This window comes from Pogona vitticeps, chromosome 2, assembly GCF_051106095.1.
Source record: "Pogona vitticeps strain Pit_001003342236 chromosome 2, PviZW2.1, whole genome shotgun sequence".
NCBI lineage: Eukaryota > Metazoa > Chordata > Lepidosauria > Squamata > Agamidae > Pogona > Pogona vitticeps.
The window spans coordinates 210124462-210150371 of NC_135784.1; the positions used below are offsets into that span (position 1 = coordinate 210124462).

The 25910-nt window shown below is 42.8% G+C and overlaps 1 long non-coding RNA gene across 1 annotated transcript in view; it reads right to left on the reverse strand.

Moving 5' to 3' along the window:
* Window positions 1–25910, reverse strand: part of LOC110077736 (uncharacterized) — a 172167-nt gene that overhangs the window by 54958 nt on the left and 91299 nt on the right. Inside the window, exon 3 of the long non-coding RNA XR_013541405.1 lies at window positions 6382–6574. This is a non-coding gene — a long non-coding RNA (uncharacterized LOC110077736). The remainder of the gene's footprint in view (window positions 1–6381; window positions 6575–25910) is intronic.

The following is a 25910-nucleotide window of genomic DNA, read 5'->3' on the forward strand; positions in this document are numbered from 1 at the left end:
AACGGCCGCAAAGAATTGTAAGGTGCCTAATGCAGAAACCATGGACTCCAGTTTTAAGATGGAACAGAAGAAGAGGTTGCCAACGCTCGAGTTTTAGAGTGTACAAGGTTCTATGAATATTTCAAATTGCATGTAAAATGATGATTCCATACAGTCTACAAACCTAGTGGCTCAGACCAGCCTCCTGATACCTCTTTGATGGGGAATCAGTGGTGCCATTTTGGTTACATAAGGGTTTAGACAATAATTTTCTGTATAGAAAGGGTGGGTGTGGTTCTTTTAATTTTTTTCTGAAGAAGGCTCATCTCTGATCATGTTACCAAAGTTTGTTACTTTAAAAGCAATAATGCTGTGGCAACCAAATGGGACAGTGGAAGGGGGGGGGAGTAAATAGACAAAGATATAACTAGGTGGGTCCATAGGTCTTGTTCACTATTGATTTTTTTCTGAGGGTCCAAATATAAATTGAGATAGTACAGCTTAAAAGTTGAACTCACACTTGTTTCCCAAAGCTATGACCCAGAGAAGCAGACTTTAGGTTCCGGGTTCTTACACTTTCAAAGCTTATTCCATATCCTTTAACAACTCTGTTGTGCTCACAGAATTAGCCTGTTGCATTCTGCTACTATACGTACCAAATATCCTTACAAAAATGTAATCAAGATGCTGACTTGTTCATAGCAGAGAAGCTGGCCTTGTATTTTCAAACCACCACCAAATAAACATACATGACACCCTAAACTAATCTTTCTGTTCACCAGAGGAAAGAACAGCAACAGAGATAAGATTGTCAGAACTCTAAAGCATTTCCTGATCATCAACACAGTATACATGTTTGTATGATTGCAGGGATTATCTCTTTCCATTTAACCTTGTTCTCTTCATTTTTATTTGATTTTATCTTTTGTTGTTGTTGCATCTTGAAATATGTTCCAGAAACAGTGGTAAGGACACCAGCACCAGCTATGTCCACGTCACAGAGATTAGGCCTCTCAGACTACAAGGATATTAGACCAACAATGAACATCTGTCTGACTTTCTAATAAGATAGTTTATCTTCATCCTTTTATCTTGCTTTCTGTTGAAATTTGTTTGCTGTCTCAAGGGGAAAGCCTTACAATTTTTAGTGAGGTGTTTTCTTACTTCAGGAAACAGAGAATTAGAATTGCTGGCTAGCTCAGTGGTTTACACATCTGGCTGCAGAACCAGAGGTTGGGAGTTTGTTTTCCCACTGGGCCTCTTGATAGGGGCTGGACTCAGTGATCCACAGGGTCCCTTCCAGCGCTGCAGTTCTGAGATTATGATGATGATCAGTTGTAACAGACATTGCATTGACAGAAGGAAGTTTGTAGAAAGTAACACTCCATTCCCATGCCTTCTGCTGGTAGCTCCCAAAAGTCTCACCACAAGGCTCTTATGAATGGGATATACAGGAATGCTGGAGCCCAAGGAGGAAGGAGGGAATTCCTGGAAAATGAGTAGAGGTACCTATCACACGCAGGCCTGATTGACCGGAGGGCAGTGGGGTAGAGAGGGAATGCCTCCTGCGTCTGGCATACTCTGCAGTGCAACATTTTCTTTCATGACCCATGTCTATCCAGGAGCAATTCCAATTCTCAGGTCTGTTTTTTTTTAATGTAGCAAAACCGTCATCATCCACAGCCACTAGAGAGGTGTCAGGAGTCTTATGGGAAGACCCAAGCTTTGCCCAAGAACAGAGCCAAGAACCAAGAAACATGCAGTCCAGCATTTTTTTTAACAGAGAATCAGAGCAACCACAAAAGAGAACTGCTGGAAACTGGCCATTGGCCTATCAGTGACGATAGTTTGCTTTCTGTAACCTACTTTCTGCTGATTTGAAAACCGGGACTAGAAAATTATGTGACTTCCATGCGGGTGGAAGTAAAGCAGTTTTTCTCAACCTGGTTCACTGGTTTCTATCCACAAATGGTAGGAGTATGAATGTGTGGCTTTCTGGATGTTGGTCTGCAACTTCCATTATTACTATTGGCTCTGATGGCCAGTTCTGATGGTAGCTGCAGTCCACCAACCTCCGGAGGACCCTATGTTCTTCATTGCTCTTCTAGCCTCGTAGCAAATAATATTGATACTTCCCCCCATTCCCCATTCTAAATCCCTTCCCCTTACTAAGAACACTTTAAACTCAAAACATATGCCAGGATTGTTTGTTTGTTTGTTTGTTTGTTTAGAGCCCTGCAAATGCAAAATTCTTTTTAAGGCCTAAATTATATATTTACTGGCATGCATGGGACCCCTAGTCGCTGCTGAACAGCTGCAAAGCAGTAGGAAGGGGCACTTGTTACACAAAAATGCACAACCCTTCTTCACCTGATGTTTTCACCCCTTTTCCTTGAAGGTGAGTATCCGGGTCTGAGAGCTAACTGAGGTGGAAAGTGCCTAGGAAGAGATGTTTTCAACAGATAAATGGCAAGCAGGGAAAGTTAAAACATACCCCTGCTACTTTGTATCCAATTAAAATCTGTCACATAAAGCCTTACATTTGTCTTTTGTTACATTAACCATGATTCAGGAAGCGTTAATGGGTGTGACATGGTGGCATCTTTCAGAAATAATGTTGCAGCAAATCAGTTATATCCTAGTAATATGAAGTGACATTCAGTATATCTCTGTAAGATAACTGTGTGTGTGTTTGTGTGTGTGTGTGTGTGTGTAATAGGAATTGAAGGGTGTTACATATCAAAGCTCCAGTTCTTCTGAAGATGATTGCCTTGGCCCCAGCTGTCCACAGTTCAACAATTCTACTGAAATACCATCACCTTGCATCTTGCAATTCTCAGGTTTAAAGATGGAGAAAATAAGTAAATAGATAATCCAGCAAACATGTTTGTGATTTAAACAGTGTGCCATGCCATAGAAGCTATTTTTAATAAAATATCTTGCTGCTAGCAGTTTCTTTAGGTGGGGCTTAGACCAAAAAGATTGGGGTATATTACTCTGTCCTTGCACTCTGCTTATCTGGAGGACCCCAACACTACTATCTTTGCACTCCTGTGAAGTGTGGAGTAGCGTTGTACAGAAAAGTTTCTTAGTGACCCACAGCAAGGCACGATGGCTGTGCTGCCTCCATGCGAAATTTGGGTCCAGAGTCAAGCAGATCTTGGAGGTGTAGTTCCCTCTCTGGTCTGCTTGCCACAGATTTAAGGCAACCTTTTGCACGCCCCTCCTCACCTTCCCTCCTTCATCATGTTGTCATTGCTAAGCTATGGATTAACGGTTCTTGCTAAGGCTAGAAGGGAATTTTGCCCATGGACATGGCTGCCATCTTTTCTAATGGGAATTTTGTCTGCCTGGTAACAAGGAAACAATGTTTGTTTGACCTTGTTGTTCTGTGTGCATCATTTCTTCCCGGCTTTCTCATGGGGACATCAGAGGGTCTGGCTCAGATCCATTTCTAGCTGCATACACACAAGGCTTACCTGCTTCCTTAATAGCCACCATCTCACTTGTGTTTGCAGCCTGCGTTTTGCAACTACTTTTAAGTAACAAACCTGGCTCAGACATCTGCCATGACCTTTGGGACTTGCATTTATTTATTTATTTGGCTTTTATACCACCCATCTAGATAAATCTACTCTGGGCAATGGTTGTGGGTTTTTCGGGCTCTTTGGCCGTGTTCTGAAGGTGGTTTTTCCTAACGTTTCGCCAGTCTCTGTGGCCGGCATCTTCAGAGGACTACTCTGGGCAGTTTACAGCCCAAAAAACAACAGAATTAAAAACATCCATTAAAAAAAATTAAAACAAGCAAACATAATCTAAGATGGAAAAATCAGGGGAAGAAATTAAGTAATGTCAGGACGGAAGAGGTGTTTTCTTTAGTTTCTGCTTTTGTTTTCATACAGTATCTACAATATATTGGTGCATAGCTGGATGAAAATTGGTATTGACCGAGAGCCAGCTGTATGTATGTGTGTGTGTGTCTTAATAAAGGTATCACCACTTCTTGCTTTTGAACTGTTTCCCTAAGGTTCTCAATTTCTTTTCCTATTTTCACAAGACATCTGGAAGTGTGAGAACTTAAAGCCTCATTGTTAGGCAAAATGGATCTCCTAACATCTTAAGGAGCTGCTGGAGAGGCCATTTATTTAACCTCAGGCCTTTGCATCCCTCCCTCTTGAAGAAGAGCCGCCTGCTACATGTCATGTGATCAGTCCAGGCTTTCATGAAATCCATTTTCAGCCACTCCCAAGGCTTTCCCCAATCATTGGACCGGGATGGAACATGACATGGCAGGCAGGAAGGCTGGTCCCTCTGGCTGATTACTGGATCTGATTTTATGCAGCTCTGAATGCTGTGATCTATAATCAACTAAAAAGTGGTGGATATTTTTACACCATACCAGACTCTGTGTACTTAACACCTCCCATTCTTTCTATGTCCCTGTAGTTGAAAGAATCTCCTACCCTTCTTCTTCCTCTATCCACTTTCTGTTTTCTTCTGCATATTCTAGGAAGCCCTATCTTAACAACTGGGGCACTGAAACCCAACTGGTAAAATGCCTTCTGTACCTCCCCAGAAGAAAGTCTCAAAAGATTTCACTACAACATCTCTTGAGGTGGAAGGATTGCAGACTAAATCCTAAAGATCCTAATAAAATAAAGTGAAAGAACTGCAGCTGATGCTTCACAACTTATTTTTTTTCTCCTCTTAAAAAAATCATAACACGCTTCTGTAAATGTCACTGATGTAGTGATTTGTTCTTATGGGCCATGGACATCCCCATCAATCTATTAAGGAATGCTTCCAGCTCTGGAATCAAGAATTTAAATAAATGAACCTGTTTTCCAGTGGTGGCCTCTGCAATATGGAATGCCTTCCCAAGAGATACAGGACCAACTCCATACATGTTTTTTTTAATAAGGTTGTGCTTTTTTAGTTGGAAAGGTTTTGTCATGTAAAATGTTTTCATTACTGGGTCATTTTAAAATTGTTTATAATGCTCCCTCAACCCAAATTGTAATTAAAAACACACACTCCCCCTTTCCGAATGTGGCTACTTGTGCCATGGCATTAGTTAAAACAACAGAATTTTCCTAAAGCCTCTTGTCACTTAAACCAATGTAATTATATCAGCCTGGATTGTTGTAAAGAGCGTAGTTCTTGCCATGGTTTTGCCCTCCCTTCTGTTATCTGAATATAGGTGGATGTCTGTTTTAATTCCAAAATGAGTGGATTTTCTTGGTGCCCTTTACCATTCTCCCAAGTAGAAAGAAGGAATTGCTTATCCATGAGTAGAGATGGGCACAAACCTCAGTTTGATGCGATGCCTTCACAGATATTGTGAGAGTGTCACATACTTCTCCATCCTGCCTCCTCTGTGCACTCACCCATCCCCTGGGCAATGTGTGCGTCCCTCGTTGCCTCCTGCGTGTGACTGCCCACTCACTGTTCACAACTGTGTTTCCCTCCTCCATCTCCTTCAGCAGCCGCCAACTCCAAGGCAGCACTGCAGGAATCCCTACCCCGCCTCCTCATTTGAGTGGCCAGCTGCTGGAGGAGGTAGAGGAGAGAAGCATGGCTATGAATGGTGAGAGGGCAGTAGCGTGGAGTAGGCAGGTAGGGAAGTGCATATCATCAAGGGAATAGGTGAGCATGCAGAGAAGGCGGGAGGGAGAAGTATGCAGCACTCGCACCACACCTGTGTGGGTGTGGCACTGAACCAGCATGAACCTCCAAAAGCTCTATCCTATCCATGAGCCAGTCCTTGTAAAGCTAGAGAAACTTTTAAATGATTCAACAATATTGGTGGAGTTTGGACAGATCTTTAGGTTACAGTTTCATGTGACCATACTGTCTGGGGGATTCTGGGAGATGTAGTCCAAAAAAGGAGCTTTTTCATACATTACATGTTGACTATTTCTCAATGAAGGAAAGAGTCACACAACTGAGTCCAGCCCATGGACAGAAGCCACTTAATTCACCTATTTCAAGGGCATGCACACCCTGATCAGTGCATATTCCTTCATAGCAGGGAAAATGTCTGATGGGACAAAGCCATGAACATTCTGATGGGGTCTACTTTCACATAAGTGTGCACAAGATCATAGCCTTGATATCCCTGACCCTTCCAGCTTAGAGCCAGCCCAGATCCTTGTGCAAGGCAAAGTGAGAAGCACTGGCCTTGCAGCCTCCCCCACCCTGCCCGATTGTCTCCCCATCCCAGGTAGGAGCAGTAGCGGATGCTGGATGCCAGATGCCTCTGTGAGGGAGCTGGCTGCTTTCCCAGATCAGCTCCAGTGACGGATGCAGTTGCACTAGCTTGGCACTTTTTCCTTTGAAAACCAGGGGGTTGGGGGAGCCATTTCAGACTCGCGGGATAAATTAAGTGAAAGTGTCTCAAACCTTGTCAACCTTGTCTCCTGTTATAATTAGTCTCTGGTTCCTTCATCTGCCTTGCCAAAGACGACTTCACCTCCTCACTTTGTCTTTCATGTCAAAGCCTTTTAACTGGATCCGATCAGGTGGCTGTGGTGGAGGGGCGAGCACAACAGGAGAGCAGGCGGGGGATCACTGAATACTTTCATTGCTTCCCTGCCTTTGGGGAAAGAGAAAGAGTACTCAAATGAGGTGGGGTGGTGGCTCCTGATAGGATAGTTACTACGTAGTTCTTAATGGTCTTCCTGGATTTTAAATCACATTAGCATCTATGTAAATTACACTAGAATTATACCTGCAAGGACCATTATCATGGAAACTGAAAATTAGAAGGGCTGGATTTGGGCAAAATAGACCTTTGCTGAGTCTATGCTTCAGAAATCTTTTTTGAATGCCATAAGTACGTATTGGAAGTGGATTAGCCATTTTCTTGTGAGCAGTATCCAGACTGACGTGCAATGTAACAATTAAAAACATAATCCCTTAAAACAGTTCCAATAGTATGAAAAGCCAGCTCAGTAATTTTGGTCACACCTCATAGGCATCCTTCAGTCTCGAGAGACTATGGTAACGTGTTCTGTATGGAGGACTTCGACACTGTATGCGAAGCTGGAGTGTTCTCTCCAGAGCACGAAGCCTGGGTAAAATAATATGGAGGATAGGCTGTTACCCAAGCAGCAAATCCCCCCTCTCCATGTCGCTGAAATAGTCCAATGGAAAGGCAAGAGTCAATACAACTGGTTCCAGCGATGTCGCAGGAGTTGCCAGAATGACACAAACTGCCTCCCGGACTCCGGCTCTGGATTTTGCCTCAAGGTTAACTCCTGAAGCCTTTTCCATCAGTGTATATAGCCACAAGGCAGTGGAGGTTTGGAATCGGAGTTTTCCTTCTCCTAGATGGGCTGCCTTCCCAGGTTAATGGGTCTCACCTACTCGGGCTGCTCCCTTGCAATTTTTGACAAATTCATTATCTGACATCTTGCATCAGGAGATAAAAATAACCTGTTCCCATTGTTTGCCATGATTTTTTTCTTTGATGACCAAAAACCAAGAGCCAATTTTTTAAAGCTCCAGTGCAGTGCAGAACTCCGTCAGCCTTTGCTGCTGTTTCTTCCAGACAGAAAGGGCTTCATCAGATCTAAGGCCTATCTGGCCAGCCTCCAGCACCAAAGGAGGGTTAAAGTGTCAGATCTCAACTGTGAATTTGAGAACAGAGCAAATATGTGTCACAAGAAAGATGCATCCTGTTTCCTTTTCCATGCATGGATAAGAGGGTTTTTTTTTAAATTTCATGACTGCATTTTGCCTGTTTTAGGCAGCAAGAAGACTAAAACGTCTTTGTATGAGAAAGAGACGGAGAATGGAGTGGAAATAAAGGTCTCCTTTCTGAGTTGCCTTGTCTTTTCTACCACAGTACATCTTATCAACATGCCAAAAGTAAGCCTTATTTAACTTATGCTGCTGACTTCTGAATGGAAATATTTAGAACTGTCTCCTGTTAGCTGAGGGTGTGGTCATACTGATGATTTGTATTGGTTTCAGTGCCAATGTTTTTGAAATTGGATTAAAGTCACATGTTTTTTGTGTCACATGTGCATTCACTCTTTAAAATTCTTACTCCAATGTTAAACTGGGCTTTAAACAACTTCTGGATACTACAAACCTGATTTGAAATTGTTTGCAATATTATTTAGAATGTTTTAGGTTTCCTTTGGACTGCTTGCATTTTTTTTTACTGAATCCCTTGTTCGTACCATATAGATTTTAAAAATAAATTTTAAGTGGCATAGTGCTAAATTGACATTATTTAAAAATCGCATAGAAATAGCAGGACAGAGGTGCAGGAAGCATGGAGACTGGGTCACTGTAGCTAAGCTGGTGCTGCACCACCCAGTTGATGAGCAGTGAAGCCCCGGTGCGGTGCAGCTTCTTCGGGCTGGCTCCTGGCATTGCATCACAGCTGATCCTAGCAGTGAAGCCCGGCCACTGCATTCCTGCTCCTCTAGGCTGGCTCCTGGTGTTGTGCCACAGCAGATCCAGGAGATCTGCAGCTGGCCTCTTCCTGCACCACCTCCCAGCTGATTCAAAGCACCATTGCTTCCTTGCTGGTCCCTTTGGCAGTATTTTACTGTGACATGAGCAGTCACACATGCTGAAACCGTTCATAATGAATCAATTTCACAAGCTTGTTAAAATAAAAAGCTTCTGTCTGCCTCTCCCAAAAAAAACATGCTTTGAAGCCCCCCTCCACAAATTGGGCTTCCTTGTGCATTGTATAGTCAGGATTTTATAAATCAAATTTATTTACACAAAACCCAATTCAACAGCAGTTCTTACTGTCAGTGTAACTGCACCCCGAGTCAAATGTGGAAAGCCAACTGCATATGTTCAGAGACAGCTGATCCTAAGGCTCAGTTCTGAAAACAAGCCAATTCCTTTCTCAAGCCCTCTTTAGGTGTTATACCTGAAACCAGTGAGGGTTAGATGGATGGTCGGAATGAGGGTGAGCATCTAAGCCTCACTCCGTGGCCCTATCCCAGCAGGAACTGAGTAAGACCCTGTAAGTAGGTTCAGCAAAATCTTCACATGTTTAATGTAGAAGTCTGTTAAAAGTACTCGGTTGAATATACATATAGGAGGACTTGCAGGCCTTTGTGCTTAATATGCAAAGGCCTTGTTGACTTCCAGGTGGGGCAGGAGAGCTTAGTGGCATGCTCCCATCCCACAAATCCATAGAGCCCTCCATGGAATCAGACAGAACTCCTGAACAGGGAAGAAAGTTTTTATTTATTATTTACAGTGGTGCCTCGCATAGCGAGGTTAATCCGTTCCGGATTAACCTTCGCTATAGCGAAACATCACTAAACGGAAATAAAAATATAAATAAAATAAATAAATAAATAAATAAATAAATAAAAAAGCCATAGAAAAGCATTGAACTTTGTTCAATGCGTTCCTATGGCTTTAAAACTCACCGTTAAGCGATCTTCCTCCATAGCGCCGCCATTTTCGCGCCCTCGGTAAGCGAGGGCAGGGCGTGAAAATGCGGCGCGGACCTTCTGGTGGCCATTTTGGAACCGCCTATCAGCTGTTCTCGCCCACTTTGTTATGCGATATTCGCTAAGCGAATCGCTTAGCGAATATTGCAAAGCGAAAAAACGCCATAGGGGCCATCGCTGAGCGAATGCTCCAGCGATGGCCCAGAGCCCCTCGTTAAACGATTTAATCGCTCAACGGGGTGCTCGTTAAGCGAGGCACCACTGTACATCATTGTTACTATGGTATCTTATCATTACTAATAGCAACAATTAGTATTTTAAAAGAGTTCTGCAGAGCTTGGAAATGTTACTGTTTTGGGCTAAGGCTCCAAAACAAAATGACAGACACATACCTGCATAGAGAGTAACCATGGAGCCAGGAGGTGAGGCTGAGGAGCCTAACGCCGAGGGAGGCCCGGAAGGAGAAGACAAGAAATCGGGCCTTCTCAGCGGTGGCTCCTCGCCTCTGGAACAATCTACTGTTACATACAGCACTGATGTTACCTGTCTGTCATGGGTTTGGAGGGAAAGTTCCATCCTATGGGGAGTGGAAGGCGGGACATCAGGAGGAGGGGCTGTACTGTATATATATGTGATGCGTGTGTGGAGAAGTTCAGGAGACGCTGGGATGTGACGAAGCAGCAGCTGGGAAGAAGAAGCTGGTGTGGGAGTCTGTGTGTCAGACAGGGTACTACTGTGTGTCAGTACCAACCTGATAGGTTCAGGTGTCTGTTGGTTAGCCAGAACTGATAGGTTCAGGGTCTGTGCTTCAAGTTAAGTGTTCTGTGTGAACCAAACTGTGTGCATGTATGAATGAGACTAAGCCACGTTACTATATCCTATTCACCTGATCATTTTATTTTCCCTGTGTGTTGTTTTAAATAAACCTTGTTCTTTATTTGTTTAAAAATCCATCCCTGGTCTGTGTGACTTCTTATAGGGAATGGTTGGTGGCAGCTTAGTTAACGTGTGGCAGATCCCAGTAGGTCTGGGTTTGCCACATTGATTGGTGTCCAGCGTGTGGGATACGACTGGTCCAGTTGTCCAGCGGTCCAGCAAAGCCTTGGCAAGTGTGCCCAGAGCAAGGGGGGTCTAGTCAGGGACAATCTGAGAGCGCGTAGGTAATCTTCTAGGTGTGCCTCACGGGGGGGTGCACTAGTAGAAGAACGTGTAACCTCAGATTGGGGGGCTAGATTAGGGAGCTCTGAGGCAGCCTGTTTTGGCGGGAAAAAGCTGAGGCAAAACTGTGAAATAGCAGTGAGCTAGCCTGCCTGCTGAGAGGCCCAGCAGAGGGGGGTAGACTCTAACTCGCTACAGTTGCAAGTAGTGCTGAAGGACAGCAGCAATCTATAGGGAAAGCTGGTTCTGAGGCAAAAGAGAAAAAAAAAGTGGTCGTTTTATTTTGAGGCTTGACTTTTTAAAGCAGCCTGTTCTGGGGGGGATTATGCCCTTGACTCGAAGCCAAATGGCAGAAATGGGTGAAGTGAAAGACCCCCAGGTAGACCAAGGTTCTGAGGATGAATTTGGCTCAGTGCAAGGTGACAGCACGGGAGAGCAGAACCCAGAACTCAGAAAATTGCTCATAGCCCAACAGCATGAACTGAGGATGAGGCAATTTGAAATGGAGGAAAGATTAGAGAGAGAAAAAATGGAGGAAAGGGAAAGAGAGAAACAACGGCAATTTGAATTAGAGAGGGAGAGAGAGAAAATTGCTCTGGAAAAAGAAAGAATGGCGTTTGAATTAAGAAAATTGGAAATGATGAACCAGAACAATAATAACAATAGGGATTCTGAGGGAGGCCAATTGTCTAAAGCTGACCTGAAGAAATTCCCTGTGTACCACAAGGGAGATTGTCCTGAGGTGTTCTTTTCCTTAGTGGAAAGAGCGTTTGTGGACTTCTCAGTGAGGGAAACTGAGAAGATGACCATCATGCGATCTTTAATCAGTGGTAGCCTGGCTGAGGTTTATTCAGAGATGCCACAGGAACTGATGAGAGATTTTGCAGAGTTTAAAAAACTGGTGTTTGCAAGACATGGGATAAATGCGGAACAGCTGAGGCAAAGATTCAGGTCCCTCACAAAGAAACCAGAGCAGACTTTTACCCAAGTGGGGGCCCAATTGGTGAGGCTGCTAGAGAAATGGCTATCTCAGGAGGGGACAGAGACCTTTCAGCAGCTCAAAGACTTGATAGCGCTGGAACAGTTCTATTCAGTCCTGCATGGGGAACTGAAATTCCAGGTGAGGGAAAGGAAACCTAGATCTGTGGCAGAAGCAGCCGAGATCGCAGATTTTATTTATCAAATCAGAAAGCCCTTAGGTGAGGAGAAATCTGTAGGAAAACCCAAAGAAACCTACAGCAAGTACTCGCAGGGACCAGGGAAAAGCCAGCAAGGGGGAGGGGCCCATGGTGAAGGGAAGCCCTCAGACATGAAACCAAGACCTCAGATTTTGGAGGGAAAACCAAAACAAGATGAGAAAGACTCAAAATACACCAGAAAATGTTATTTCTGTCAGGGAAAGGGCCATCTAATCTCAGAGTGTGAGAAATTAAAGCAGCTAAAAGGAATGGTGCCTCAGGATTCGAGTGGGACCAAGCCAAAAGCTGTGTTCTGTGTCCAGAAAGAGCAAGGCTCATTGTCACTGAGGGAGCCTGTTGCCATGGCTACTCAATCTGAAACAGCTACATCTGCTGATCAGGCTGAGGAAAATGGTCCTCTTGTAGAGGTCAGGCGCTGCCTGCTGGTGAGAACAGATTCTCAGTTGTTTGAGACAGCAGGGGTGGACGTAGGAATACTTGACCGTCAGTATCGGGGGCTGCGGGACACTTGTTCTCAGGTGACCCTGTGCCATCCAGATATTATTCCTAGGGAATATGTGATCCCAAATGAGAGCATGAAGGTGGAAGGGATTGAGGGGCAGGTAATCTCACTGCCAGTCGCGGAGGTACCTGTCAACTTTCAAGGCTGGAGGGGAGTTTGGCGGCTAGCAATTTCATCGACTCTGCCAGCAGCCGTGCTCGTGGGAAATGACCTGGCTGAACATGTGAAACGGGTGCTAGTGATTACACGTTCACAAGCCACCACGGGGACAGTTCAAGGGGGTAATGATGAGCCAGAGACGGAAGCAGGTGGGGGAAGTTCAGAAGCTGTGGTGGAAACCTTAACCACAGACAGCAGATTTGGACAAGAGCAAAAGGCAGACGCCACTCTCCAAAAGTGTTTTGAACAGGTGACTGACGCCCAGCTAACACCTGAAACCCCAGTGAGATTTCTGGAGAAAAAGGGGATTTTATATAGAGAGACCCTGAGGAATACCTCAAAAGGGGGAGATGGGATCAGAAGTCAGCTAGTGGTGCCTGAAAAGTATCGCCCCATGATCTTACAAAGGGGGCACTCTGACATGTTTGCTGCACACTTAGGGGTGAACAAAACACAGCAGAGAATCACACAGAATTTTTACTGGCCTGACATAGGGAAGCAGATCAGGGAGTTCTGTAAACAATGTGATGTGTGTCAAAGGCAGGGGAATAGCCGCGACAGGACCAAAGCAAAGTTGTGCCCTTTGCCTGTGATTGACACTCCGTTCAAATGCATAGGGGTGGATATTGTGGGACCTTTGCCCAAGGCCACAAAGAGGGGGAACAGGTTCATTCTCACCATTGTGGACCATGCCACGAGGTACCCTGAAGCCATTCCCTTGACTAACATTGAAACTAACACAGTGGCAGATGCCTTGGTGGGGTATATGTCCAGGATGGGATTTGCCTCAGAAATAATCACAGATTTGGGCGCATCGTTCACATCAAAGCTCATGAAACGCTTATGGCAAATCTGTGGAATTAAGCACAAGGAAACCACTGCCTATCATCCTGAAAGTAATGGGTTAACTGAGAAGTTCAATGGGACTCTAATGCGCATGATTAGGGCTTACTTGGCAGAGAATCCAAACAATTGGGACCAGAAGCTGCAATCCCTTTTGTTTGCTTATCGATCAGTGCCACAAGCCAGTACCGGGTTCAGTCCATTTGAACTTTTATTTGGGAGAAGGGTGAAAGGGCCCCTTGATTTGATCAAACAAAATTGGGAGCACATCACCCAGGATGACCCACAGGACGTTGTGACATATATAGACTCTTTAAGGAAGGACCTAAAGAGAAACCTAGAGCTAGCAGCAGAGACCCTGCAAGCTCAAAAGGTCAGAAAGAAAGCTTGGGATGACCAGAACGCCAGGGAGAGGCACTTTGACCCAGGGGAGGAAGTGCTTTGGCCTAGGCTCTGCAAAGAAAACAAACTGCAGCTGGGTAGCCCAGAAATAAAGTGCTTGGGTCACATAGTAGGGGGAGGAGTGATAAAACCCCTAGAGGCCAAAATAGAAGCAGTTCGTGATTGGCCTAGACCCAACACCAAGAAAAAAGTCAAATCATTTCTTGGGTTGGTGGGCTACTACAGAAAGTTCATCCCGAGGTTTAGCGAGATTGCGGCTCCGCTGACCGATCTGACGAGGAAGAAGGCTGATGACCGCATCCCGTGGACCCGCGACTGTGAGGAGGCGTTCCAGAGGTTGAAGCAGGCGCTCATCAACTATCCAGTGCTGCGTGCTCCAGACTTCGACCGGGAGTTCATCATCTACACCGATGCGTCTAACAGCGGGGTAGGAGCAGTTCTTTGCCAGGAGGATGAGAATGGTGACCAGCATCCAGTGTCCTACCTGAGTAGGAAACTTCAAAAAGGTGAGAGACATTTGGCAACCGTGGAGAAGGAGTGTTTGGCCATAGTCTACGCGATCCAGAAGGCCAAGCCTTACATCTGGGGAAGACATTTTGTTCTGTGCACTGACCATTCACCACTGCAATGGTTAAAGACAATGAAAACCCACAATAGCAAACTTATGAGGTGGGCTTTAAATCTACAGGACTATGACTTTGAAGTGAAGGTGGTCAGAGGGTCAGTGAACTGTGTTGCTGACGCCTTGTCAAGAAGACCTGAAGAATGAAGACGGCGAAAGAAACATGGACTATGTATATATGTTGGTGACAAAAAGTTAAATGTACCTGTTTTTTGAACTTGGTTTGTATGAATAAAGGTAAATGGATGTAATGTATATGGTAAATGTTTAAATGCCTAATTGATATGGTTAACTTAGAATGTAAGTATAAGTAAGTATGATATTGTATGTATAACTGTTTTGTGTATTTTATCCAGGTTGTTTTTTGGTGAAAAGCACCTTAGCTTTCCCCCTACAAAACAACTTATAAAGAGGGGAGGTGTTACATACAGCACTGATGTTACCTGTCTGTCATGGGTTTGGAGGGAAAGTTCCATCCTATGGGGAGTGGAAGGCGGGACATCAGGAGGAGGGGCTGTACTGTATATATATGTGATGCGTGTGTGGAGAAGTTCAGGAGACGCTGGGATGTGACGAAGCAGCAGCTGGGAAGAAGAAGCTGGTGTGGGAGTCTGTGTGTCAGACAGGGTACTACTGTGTGTCAGTACCAACCTGATAGGTTCAGGTGTCTGTGGGTTAGCCAGAACTGATAGGTTCAGGGTCTGTGCTTCAAGTTAAGTGTTCTGTGTGAACCAAACTGTGTGCATGTATGAATGAGACTAAGCCACGTTACTATATCCTATTCACCTGATCATTTTATTTTCCCTGTGTGTTGTTTTAAATAAACCTTGTTCTTTATTTGTTTAAAAATCCATCCCTGGTCTGTGTGACTTCTTATAGGGAATGGTTGGTGGCAGCTTAGTTAACGTGTGGCAGATCCCAGTAGGTCTGGGTTTGCCACATCTACCTCCTGGGATTCACGGGGCTCCCTCACTGGGTATCTTTTAAGAAGCAATTGAAGACATGGATGTTTCGGCAGGCCTTTCCTCCAGATAATTCCTGATGTTTTTTTTCTTCTCCACTGCACTTGGTTTCTATTTTTGTAAAGTTTTTATTATTTACGCTGTTGTATGTATGTATGCTTTTATTATCTGATGATGCTAGCCGCCTAGAGTGGCCCTGAGTTGGCTAGATAGGCGGGATATAAAACAAACAAACAAACAAACAAACAAACAAACAAACAAACAAACAAATAAATAAATGGGAGAGGTTCTTGTAGTTGACATCAGAAAGTAATTTTTCCAGGCTGTGTGTGTATTTTCAATAGTATACAAGGTATGTCTCCTACATTAGCTCAACAATCTGTATAGCAGCCTTAACCCTGAATCAGGGCAGTATAATGTTCTCATTTTGTAGAGGGGCTGTTGACATGAAGTTCACCATGGGTGAAGCTGGATGATTTCAAATGCCTCAAGAATGATCCGAGACTTTGACATATCCAGGTTACTGGAAAGACTATGCACATAAATACTTTAAACCCAGACCCTAAAACAGGGCTGAGGGATGTGCAGCCCTCCAGATATCATTGGACTGCTAATATCATAACATTTAAGCTAATCTGCTTAGTTGATAGTGAAAAATGATGAGGGTTGCAGGCCAGCAACACCAGGAGGACTACCTGTTCTGCATCCATACTGTAGAGCTATGAAGCTCTAAGAAGGCAACCCGTTGATTGGTCACTTTCCTTTACACAAAATCTTGTTAATATGACAACAAGGACCATCTAAGTAAGATTTGATGTTGTAAAACAAATGATGTTTCATCATGTATATTCTTGCTATTATGCAAGGAATCTCCGACTTTGTTTGCCCCAGTCTTCCAAATGTTAAGCATTTCAATCATGTTCACTTATATGCTCATTTTGATGAGGTTATTTCTCACATTAATTTTGTAGTGGTCCAATCTTTGATCTTTGTTGATGCTTATGTACCTTTAAACTATTTGCCTCCTTCTTGGAGATCAACCTCCAGCCAGCATAGATGGACTGTCCTTTCCCTTATCGCTGCAAAAGACTGATTTTGTAAGTAGTGAATATACATATGTCGTGAATAATGATGAGGCTTGATATTTCAAATAATATTTGGAAATCTTTCATAAAAGTCTATGTGTAAACTTTTGCTTTACTTTGTTTTTCTTTGCTTCCCCCTTTTCTTCTTTTTCTTTTTTCTTTCTATTTTTCCTTTCCTTTCCTTTTTTTAAAAAAATACTTGTTTTATCAGTACATAATATCCCTGAAGAAGAATATACTTCAATATGTATGTTGGATTTCTGCAGGCTCAATCAACTTGATGTCAATATCCATTTTTTGAAAAAAGCATTTCAATTATATTACTGGCTTTACAAGATTTCAGTCTCTATTTTTTATATCAATTGGTTCTGAGTAAAATTGCTTTCTTTATCTGGTTTGTTTGTGCTTGTTAAGTTATGTACGTCCCGTTTTTGAATTAACAACTGGTCACAGTTCATTTCTTAAAGCCCACTCAAAATGTTCTACTTATTCATATGTACACCCAGTCATTTCATTTCCCAGTCAGTCACTGCTTCCAAGTTCACGAGTTCTCATCTTTTCATCATTTTGTTTTATCTAAGTCTTCTCACGTCTTTTGACAGTCTGAATTTCTTCCTGCCCTTCTCTCTCATGCTATTCAATTGTCTTATTAAGGTGAAGTGACAAGAAGCACGTTTAATGCACAAATACCTCATGTCTCTTGGCATGCTGATATTTTTATGCATTGCCTTTTGTCCTCTCACTAGTTATGCCTCATAATCTGTTACAAGTCTAGGACGTTGCTTGTTATATTTTCAGCAACCTCAACATTGAAGCCATGTTGAAGGAGCCTTGCTTTGTTCTCACACATGGTATCAGCCAAAGGGGGGACGTGCCAGGATGCCACAGACCCATCAAGCCAATGTTGATTGAAAGGGATGAGGTCACTGCTTTCCTTATCTCTGTCTTGAGTGGAGATCTCTCTCTCTCTCTCTCTCTCTCTCTCTCTCTCTCTCTCTCTCTCTCTCTCTGTTTTGTTTTGCCAATGGGAAGGCCTGGCCAGCTCAGTACTTGGCAGGCTCTGAAATATTGCTGGTTGGCAAGCAGCTTGGCTTTAGCTGTTTGGCACCTGACTGCCTGTCCTCTTGCCCCCTCCCCCCCCCCAATTTACATTGCAGACCAATTCCCATCTTCTACTTTCAGTGAGTGAGCAGATGGAAGCCAACATCACAAAGATGTTCAGAGAAATTAGCTCCAGAGCACATGCAGGATGTAAACAAAAGTTACCGGGGGGGGGGGGGGGGACTTTGCAGAGGTTCCTTATTCAAAAATGACTCTGAACTCCATGTTGGATCAGGCCTTCCCTTTTCAGTAAAGCTCCAGCACACAGAGTACAAAGTACAAAGTCTTGTTTTCCTACATCTAGGAAATAAGTCCACTTGTGGTTGAGAGAAATTACTTCTGAAGAAGAAACACTTCAACTTGGTCTTTCCTAGGGCAGAACAGAATACCTTCCCCAGAGATACAGGATCTCCAGTCAGCCTCTACAACAGTTATTGCCCCTCCAGGCTCATCCCCCACCCCTGCACGACCTTGGCTGGGGTGGGAATCATCGTGGAATACCTGTTTCTCTGTATCCTTCACCTCTTTTCTCCCACACTGCCTAGTCTGCTCTGGCCCACAGAGAAGCCACAGGATCTTGCAGCAGCCAAACATGTTACCTTCACCCCCAACTCGCTCTTGGCAGGACCATAACAGTGGGGCCCATCTTGACACCCATGGCCTACATCAGCAGCAGGTGCTGCCAGTCCCAGCAGTCCTGCATCATTCCACCATCCCTAAAAAGATGAGGCTTCCCTGTCCACAGCTCCACGCAGGTTCCTTGGTGGAGACAGCTACATACAGGAAGGGGTTGGCAGTGAGGGGTCAGTAGTGAAACCTATTGAAGGCATAGGCAACCGGCAGCTGGGTGCCAACCACCCAGTCTATAAATGCAAACAAGCCTGGCATTTGAAGTATTCATGCCCTGCCCCACATTCAGATTCTCAGCATTTCTGGAGTCTCTTTCTTGTGTGATATCCAGCTAATGGAAAGTGGCTCAGATTTAAATTGTATTAACCCATGTAACTGTCCTGTATTTTCTCTCATGCGTTTGTTGAGGGAAAGTCCTAAGCCATCTGGGTCAACATATGCAGTTGACAAGGCAGGCATTCAGTACTTTACAACAGAAATTAGGTGACTTTTTCCAGTTCCGAGTACTGACATTTTCCTCACAGTCCTGAGGGAAATTCCTCTGCTCCATGGCTGTTTTCAGGAACATAGCCTTTCTGTTCTGGCTTTGTCACGGGGAATGTAACGTTTATTCGTCAAAGATTTAGAAGCAAAGGCTTTTCTCTCTCAGCTGGTTTTGTGTCCTTTTTAAAAACCAGACAACTTCTCACAGTAAGTGAATTTTCCAGGGCAAATTAGCATGTGACACACATTCCTAGGTTTTAAAACATTATTCTGACTGGGATCTTTGAGAAAGTCACATTGTTAAAAGGTGGCATGAACGTGCTTAAAAGCATTGCCACCAGAAAGAAATGCAGAGATTAAAAAGCAGAGCAGGCTAAGCAAAGGGCTTAAATAGATTTATAAAAGAAAGTAGTCTCCCCATTTTTTATTTTGCTAACATGATCACACTGTGATCATACTCACATACAGTGCATATATTTTGTCTATTTATAAAGTGTTCCTTCCATAATAGGACTGTGTGATGTGCAATTTAAGAACCAATGCAGTTTGACAAACCCAGAAGAAAAAAAGGACCGATACCCACTAGTAGTCACTTTCATTCCACCACTGAGAACCACTCACATGCATCAGAAGTTATTTCCAACCCATCCTTAGAATATTGTCCACAAAAGCTCACATTCAAGTGCATCAGTTAGTCTTTAGGGTGCCTCAACACTTTTGTCTTCTTTATTTTTTATTTTCCTTTTGTTTTTGCCTGATATGCTAGCGCAGACTAATAAATCTAAAACAAAAACAAAATTATAGAACTACAGCATGATACAGGCAACAAATATGGTCAGGCTACCACATTCCTTTCTGTTTGCTCTATACTCTCTCACCTCCCTCAGACTGGCCTTGAAATTTCTACAATTTCTTCTCTGCTGCTTGATCCCCTACTCCTCTTCCCCTGTTTAGTTTTCCTTCTTTTGCGGGCTTTTCCTCTTTGGTCAACCCAAAGAGCAGAGAAAAATTGGAAAATGAACATTGACCTCTCCTTAACTGTCATTAAGTAGGATAACCATTTGAAATCACTGAAATCCACAAGCACCAGCATAACTTCAACAAAAAAGAGGAAAGTTTGAAACTCAACAAAACTTGGCTCCCAGCTCTGAAAACTACAGTGTGCAAAAGGTCAACAAACTCTACCCAGCCACAAGGACAGGGGATCACTACACACAAAAGACCAGCTAATGACACCCATCAATCACAGTGACAGATAATCTCTCCTCCTTATCACAACAATACACCCACAACAAGACACACTAATCACCCATCTCCAGAAAAGGACAAAAGCCTATCTCACAGCCATAAATAGTCAACTCCCAAGTAAACTACACCAGAGCACAGAGTGCTGTCCTCTGAAGATGCTGACCACAGAGACTGGCGAAACATTAGGAAGAACAACCTTCAGAACACGGCCAAAGAGCCTGAAAAACCCCACAACAACCATTTGAAAATCGTTTGTGTGAAGGATGACAATACACCAGTCTCCTTTCATTTTTCTTTTTCTGTTTTCTCCATTAGCACACACTGTTCCAGAGAAAGTTGGCATGCTTTCCATATTCCAACTTATTGAGAAATGAAACATACTTCACCCTGACTATTTACCCATTTCTGTGGCTTACAGGGTATTTGGAGAAATAAAATGGGCCACATAAGTATTAGATGCAAAGGTCTCAAATGCATGCAGTTGAAGAAATACACAACAACACACTTCTGTCAATGGAAGAAAATGCACACATGAGATAAATATGTAAATAAATACTGTATGTATGCTGCTTAATGTGCATGTGAATATTAGGTAAGAGGCACAAATTTCTTAATGAGGAGAGAAAACAAAGTCTCATAAATTAATTCGAAGCAAAGGTGGGAGGTGAACAGAGGTAGGATTCAGAGAATCAAGAGTTAGAGATCTTCACTGCACAACATCCAGTTCAGGTGATTCCATCAGTTCATAGGAGGTCTTTGTTCACTTCTGTCATAGTACGACTGTCCCAAAGAGCCGAAAGTGAATTGGGTGAGGCAGCCCAGTCATGACGAGAAGAATTCAAAGCTGCCTAAGAATCCAGAGCTTTGAAGCTCTGAAACCCACATGAAATCCTGTCTGCCCTTAACACCCAGAGCTTTACAAATTTCTTTACTTTGAGGTTCCTTTGTGACTCAGCTTCTTGGGTTACTTTTGGAGTTAAAAGATAAACCATGCTGTGTCCTATATTCTGGATAAAGAACTGGAGTACATCTACACCACAGGTTTACTTACAATGGTATTTTCTTTTCCATTGGAAACCCTGATAGCTTTGTGCAAGCGAAGCTGGTCCAAAAAATGTTGCTGCCTGAGGCAAAAGGGCACAATGTTACAATGTTCCCATTGCTAATTCCATTTCCAATAGGACCCCTATATCTGTGGGGGATCGGTTCCAGGCCCCACCACATATGCTAAAAACCACAGATAACAGTGAACGCAATCCATAGCATTAAAAAAAAATAATCAAGAAACAATATTTTCATGTGCATTACCAGGGTGCCAGAGACCATACTATGTATCCTTCAACAATAAGTTTTGATAATACATGTGAAAAAAGATTTCTGGATTTTTTTTCTTTTAATATTTTTAAAATGTTAATATTTCTAATATTTTCAGACTGTGGATAACGGAAACCAGAGAACTTAACTGGACTGGCAAATGAAGTAAGCTTCAGCACAAGTGATAGTGCAGGGTCTTCCGATATTAAACCCCTATCCAGCAGTTCTATTAAGATAAAAACAGTCACATGTAAAAACAATTTAAAACATTTTAAACCTATAAGTTAAAAACCAAAATTCCTGAGATATTTTACAGCCTGAAGAGGAAGGTCTTTGTTTGACAACGGAAGGACAAGCGGGAGGGGACCAACCCAGTTTCTTGGGACAGGACATTCCAAAGATTAGGAGCAGCCACTGAAAAGGCCCTCTCTAGTGTCCTTACCAAACGAGCTTGGGAAGGTGGTGAAATTAAGAGAAGGGTCTCCTCACAAGTTCTTAAAAGCCAGGAAGGGTCATTTGGGGTGATAGGATCCTTCAAATAGCTTTATAGGGTCATATTTAGTACAGTTAATCTGCTACTCTTCAGATATGTAATCAGCCATCCAGACATGAGCTATATGCTTAGAGGCAGGTCATAGAAAATACTCTGTATGAGTGGCAACCTTTTGGCTACAGAGATGAGGAAGACAACGCAACCTACATTGCCTGAGGTAAAACCACATGCTCCTAGCTGATGTAATTTTAATTCAGATCCTGAAACTGCAACCTCTGATCAAGATGATTTTTTACTCTGGAACTCTTCTGTTTCTCTCCTTTCCCCCCAATGTTCTGCAGTACACGATCTGAGGAATAGTCCTGTTAGATTAAAAAGCTTGCCAGTTTTTAATATTTTAGCAAAGCTATTACCCACCCTTGTTTTGAGGTCTAGAAGGAATGAGCATTGTTGACAAACATACCTTCTCTATAGGACAGGCAGATTTCTTCAAGTACAGACTGCAATAATTGCTTAGTAGTGATACTGGGGGGAGGGGCCTGGAAAGGTATATCGTTGTTCATTAGGAACCTTTAGTAATTCTGAACAACTGCTGTTTCACAATCACTTGGAAGTAGAATTACAATGTTGATTCTAAACTAAATATGTACTTATTATATCATTGTTTTAGCCCCCTTAGGAATGCTTTAAATAAGAAAAAGAAGAGAGAAAGCGACAGGAAATCATTAAAGCCTCTGAGCAGAAACAGAAATAGAAAAATTAAGATGTTGTTTATCACAAAAGATGCTGTCGTGATGAACAGGAAGCAATAATAGGAGCAGAAGCTGCAAGGAGAAAGCTACTAATCAAAGGCACAGCTGCCCAACAGTGCATTGAGAAAAACCTCACCAGTGTATTTCAGGATGAAATGTGGTTAGAAATGGATATTTGGAAAGAAAAAAAAATTATAGAAGTGCACATTTCGGAGACTATATGTGCCTATTCTTTAAATATGAATTCCATGGAGTTTTCTTCTAAAAAGCAGATTAATACAATAATGGGATGGAACAGAATTATGAATGAACACTTGTGAACTGGCATGGACTGGTAATGGACTGATCCATCTATTTATGCCTACTGTAGGTATGCTAGCCGTTCAATTAATGTTAACTTTTTTACTATTGTTTCAGAAAAAAAGGCCCATAAAAAAGAAACAGAAATACAGAAAAGACTGGGATGGAACGGGTTCTCCATAAAAGTGAATAAGCAAAAAATGGAAATTCGAAACTCAACTCCTTTTTTCTATTACACTTTCATTTATACTACCCAGTTGCAGCAGTCTAATGCCATTTTAATGGACTTGGCTCCTTCCTATATAATCTTGGGATCTGTAATTCAGTGAGGTACTTAGAGGTCCTTCTCTGCACAGTACCTCGCCAAACTACAGACCCCATCATTCTGTAGGATGGAGCCAGGTAAGTTATAGCATTAAGTTATAACTCTTGTAAAGCTATGAAAAAAAATAACATCTGTTGAGAAGCCTGGCCACAACAGTGCAAGAACTGCTTGAAAAAGACAAGGATTTCTTACAGTTTTGTGCCAGAGGAAGAGACAGATAGGAGGGCTAGTGGAATGAAGCAGCTAGAAGGGAGCTGTAAAATTATTTTCATGGTCTTAGATTTAAAAGATTGTCAACACTGATCCAACAGATGGCTGGTGATTAAGAGTGGTTTTTTTAAGGCCACCACTTCCAAAGCTGAGAAGATTGGGTACAAATTACTAGTTACTTATAATTAGTTCCTTTTTTTCTATAACTAAGGTGTAACAACATTCATTGCAATTGTAACTGAATGAGAGGTGACTTCACTTCTTTTTTAATATGTGTATAACTTTTAATGGTGTTTTATGTTTAGAGAGCCATGAACTGAAAGTTGGGGAAGGAATATTACATGGCCCAAGAGTGATCTTTTACAAAATTTAACTACAATGATAACTAATTACTGGCAGACGAAACTTAGCCAATTACTCTTTAAAGTAATGTTCTAAGTTCAGACTATCTCCCACTTGACCGGCCCCTTCTTAGAGTGGTCACTTATACAACACCAAAAAGGAAAATAGGCATCACCGATAAGGAGGTCCAAAGAGGACACAGATTTGTGTAAAGCAGAATATAGCTCCAGGAAGTGTGGTTTTGGTTATATGTGGATCTTTTTCACCCTCTCTCTTAATATGGTCACTCTATGTGGCAGCTGGTAAGCTCCTCTTGCAATGGGAAGGGGCAGGTGGGGTCAATTCAAAGCAAAGTGAGGAGGAGGAGGAGGAAGAAAAAAAATTGGTGCAACACACATAGAAATACACACAGTGTCCCATCCCCACTGCCTATGTGTGTGTGATGTGTCCATTTTGTTGCATGCATTGCAACAGATGTAGGGTGCACTTGCCTGATACCGACCCTGGAGTTGGATGCAGGTCACCGGGCAAAGGAGTGTGTAATGTGTAAGGGAGCTGTTGTTGATGGAAGTTGTAAACTGATTCTGGACTACACAGGCACCTCTAACTCCAGTATTGTTAAAGCGAGAAGTGTAATGGTTATTAGAATTTAAACAGAATGGCAACGCACCTCACCCAAGTGGGGAGGACCATGACTAATTGACTTCTGTGCGTATTGCTGAATCTGCTGTCCAGATGCTGCTCGCTGTGGCTGAGCAACCTGAAGGTCTCTGATGTCCCTCTTAATGGCTCTTTCATTTTACATCAAACTTAGACTCGGAGAGTCCTTCAACAGGAACTCTGTCCCTGGTGGCCATTCAGCTAGAGGATTCCTTAAAGCAGACATGTGGCTACCCTACTATTCACAGCTCAGAAAGGCTGTTCGGTGCCTGAAATGGTGGCCGTTAATAAGAGGAGGCTTGGCCTTCTAGGACTCAGCATTAAGGTGATGTATTTCATTCGCAGCAACTACAAACCATTTCCAAAATAATTAATAAGCCCAAATCCTCTTCTCAGCTCGCAAAGAGAAAAAGAGAAACAGAAGAGAGAGAGGAGGAGGAGGAAAAAGGAGACAATCCTGAAGGAGAGACAGAAAACTGAAAGAAAAATGGGCTTCCTGGAAAGAAGGCCAAATAAACAAGTGAAAATGAGACAACCATCTGTCAGGCGTACTTGGATTTGGATTCCTGCATGGAGCAGGGGGTTGGACTTGATGGCCTTATAGGCCCCTTCCAACTCCATTATTCTATGATTTTATGATTGTAATTTCAGGACCAAACAAGTTATCATGGAAAAATATACAGAAAACAAGGCTTTTCACTTATTTAAGGTTTGGTTTCAAAGCAAATGTGTTTTTGAGAGACTCGCCACTGAAGATGGCTGCTAAAGATATTCTGTGGGCAAAACAAATAAAATGAATCTGTCATATCTGGCCTTCACCAAAGACACTGCAAGAATATTATTTAAAAAAATCAGTTTCACGGGGGGAATGGGCAATCTATTATATCTATATCCTGATAGCCAGGTTTCTCGTAGCTTTGCTGCTGTTGCTTTTGTTAATTTAGTGCAGCCATCTGGTAAAACACATGTTGTGTCACTCGATTTTCTCTCTGAGGAAAATATTATTTGTTGTTAAAGGAAAATTTTGGCCCAAGTATCATGTGTGTGTGCACAATTAAGGTATTTGTAGTCGCAGTCATCTTCTGTTTGATACACACACTCTTTAACTAAGGCTGTGACTACACTGGAGAGCTGAACTAGAACATTTTGGCTTTGCTGCAATTCGATTCGTATGTCTGAAATTACAATCAGTGCTCACACAAGGGCTGCAGATAGACTTGGAAGTTCACTGTTCATACGTGTTGCAGTGCAAATAGCATTCCAGCCCGTTGCCCCCCTTCTTTCCTTCCCTCCTCTGGTCCTGTCTCTGCCTGCCCTTCCTTCCTCTGGTCCCATATCTGCAATCCTTTTATGGTTTTGTGTGAGAAAACTAGACTCAGGAAAGTGAGGGGTAGTAGTGATGGCCATCTTATTGACCTATTCTGAGGTGTGAATTGGGGTGGGGAGAATCCCATTGTGTTGTGTGTGCATATGTAGACAGGCACACTTCAAAGAATGTTAGAAAATGTTCCACAAGGGAAAACAGTTGGGGAAAATGAAAAATAAAGAAGACAAAAACCTTGTGGCACCTTAAAGACTAACTGCTATATTTTAATGCAAGCTTTAATAGACAAGTCCATTAGCATAGACTAGCACAGACTAACACAGGGGTCAGGGAACTTTTTTACCTTTTACCTTTTACGTTTATATATGCCGACATTACCCTCT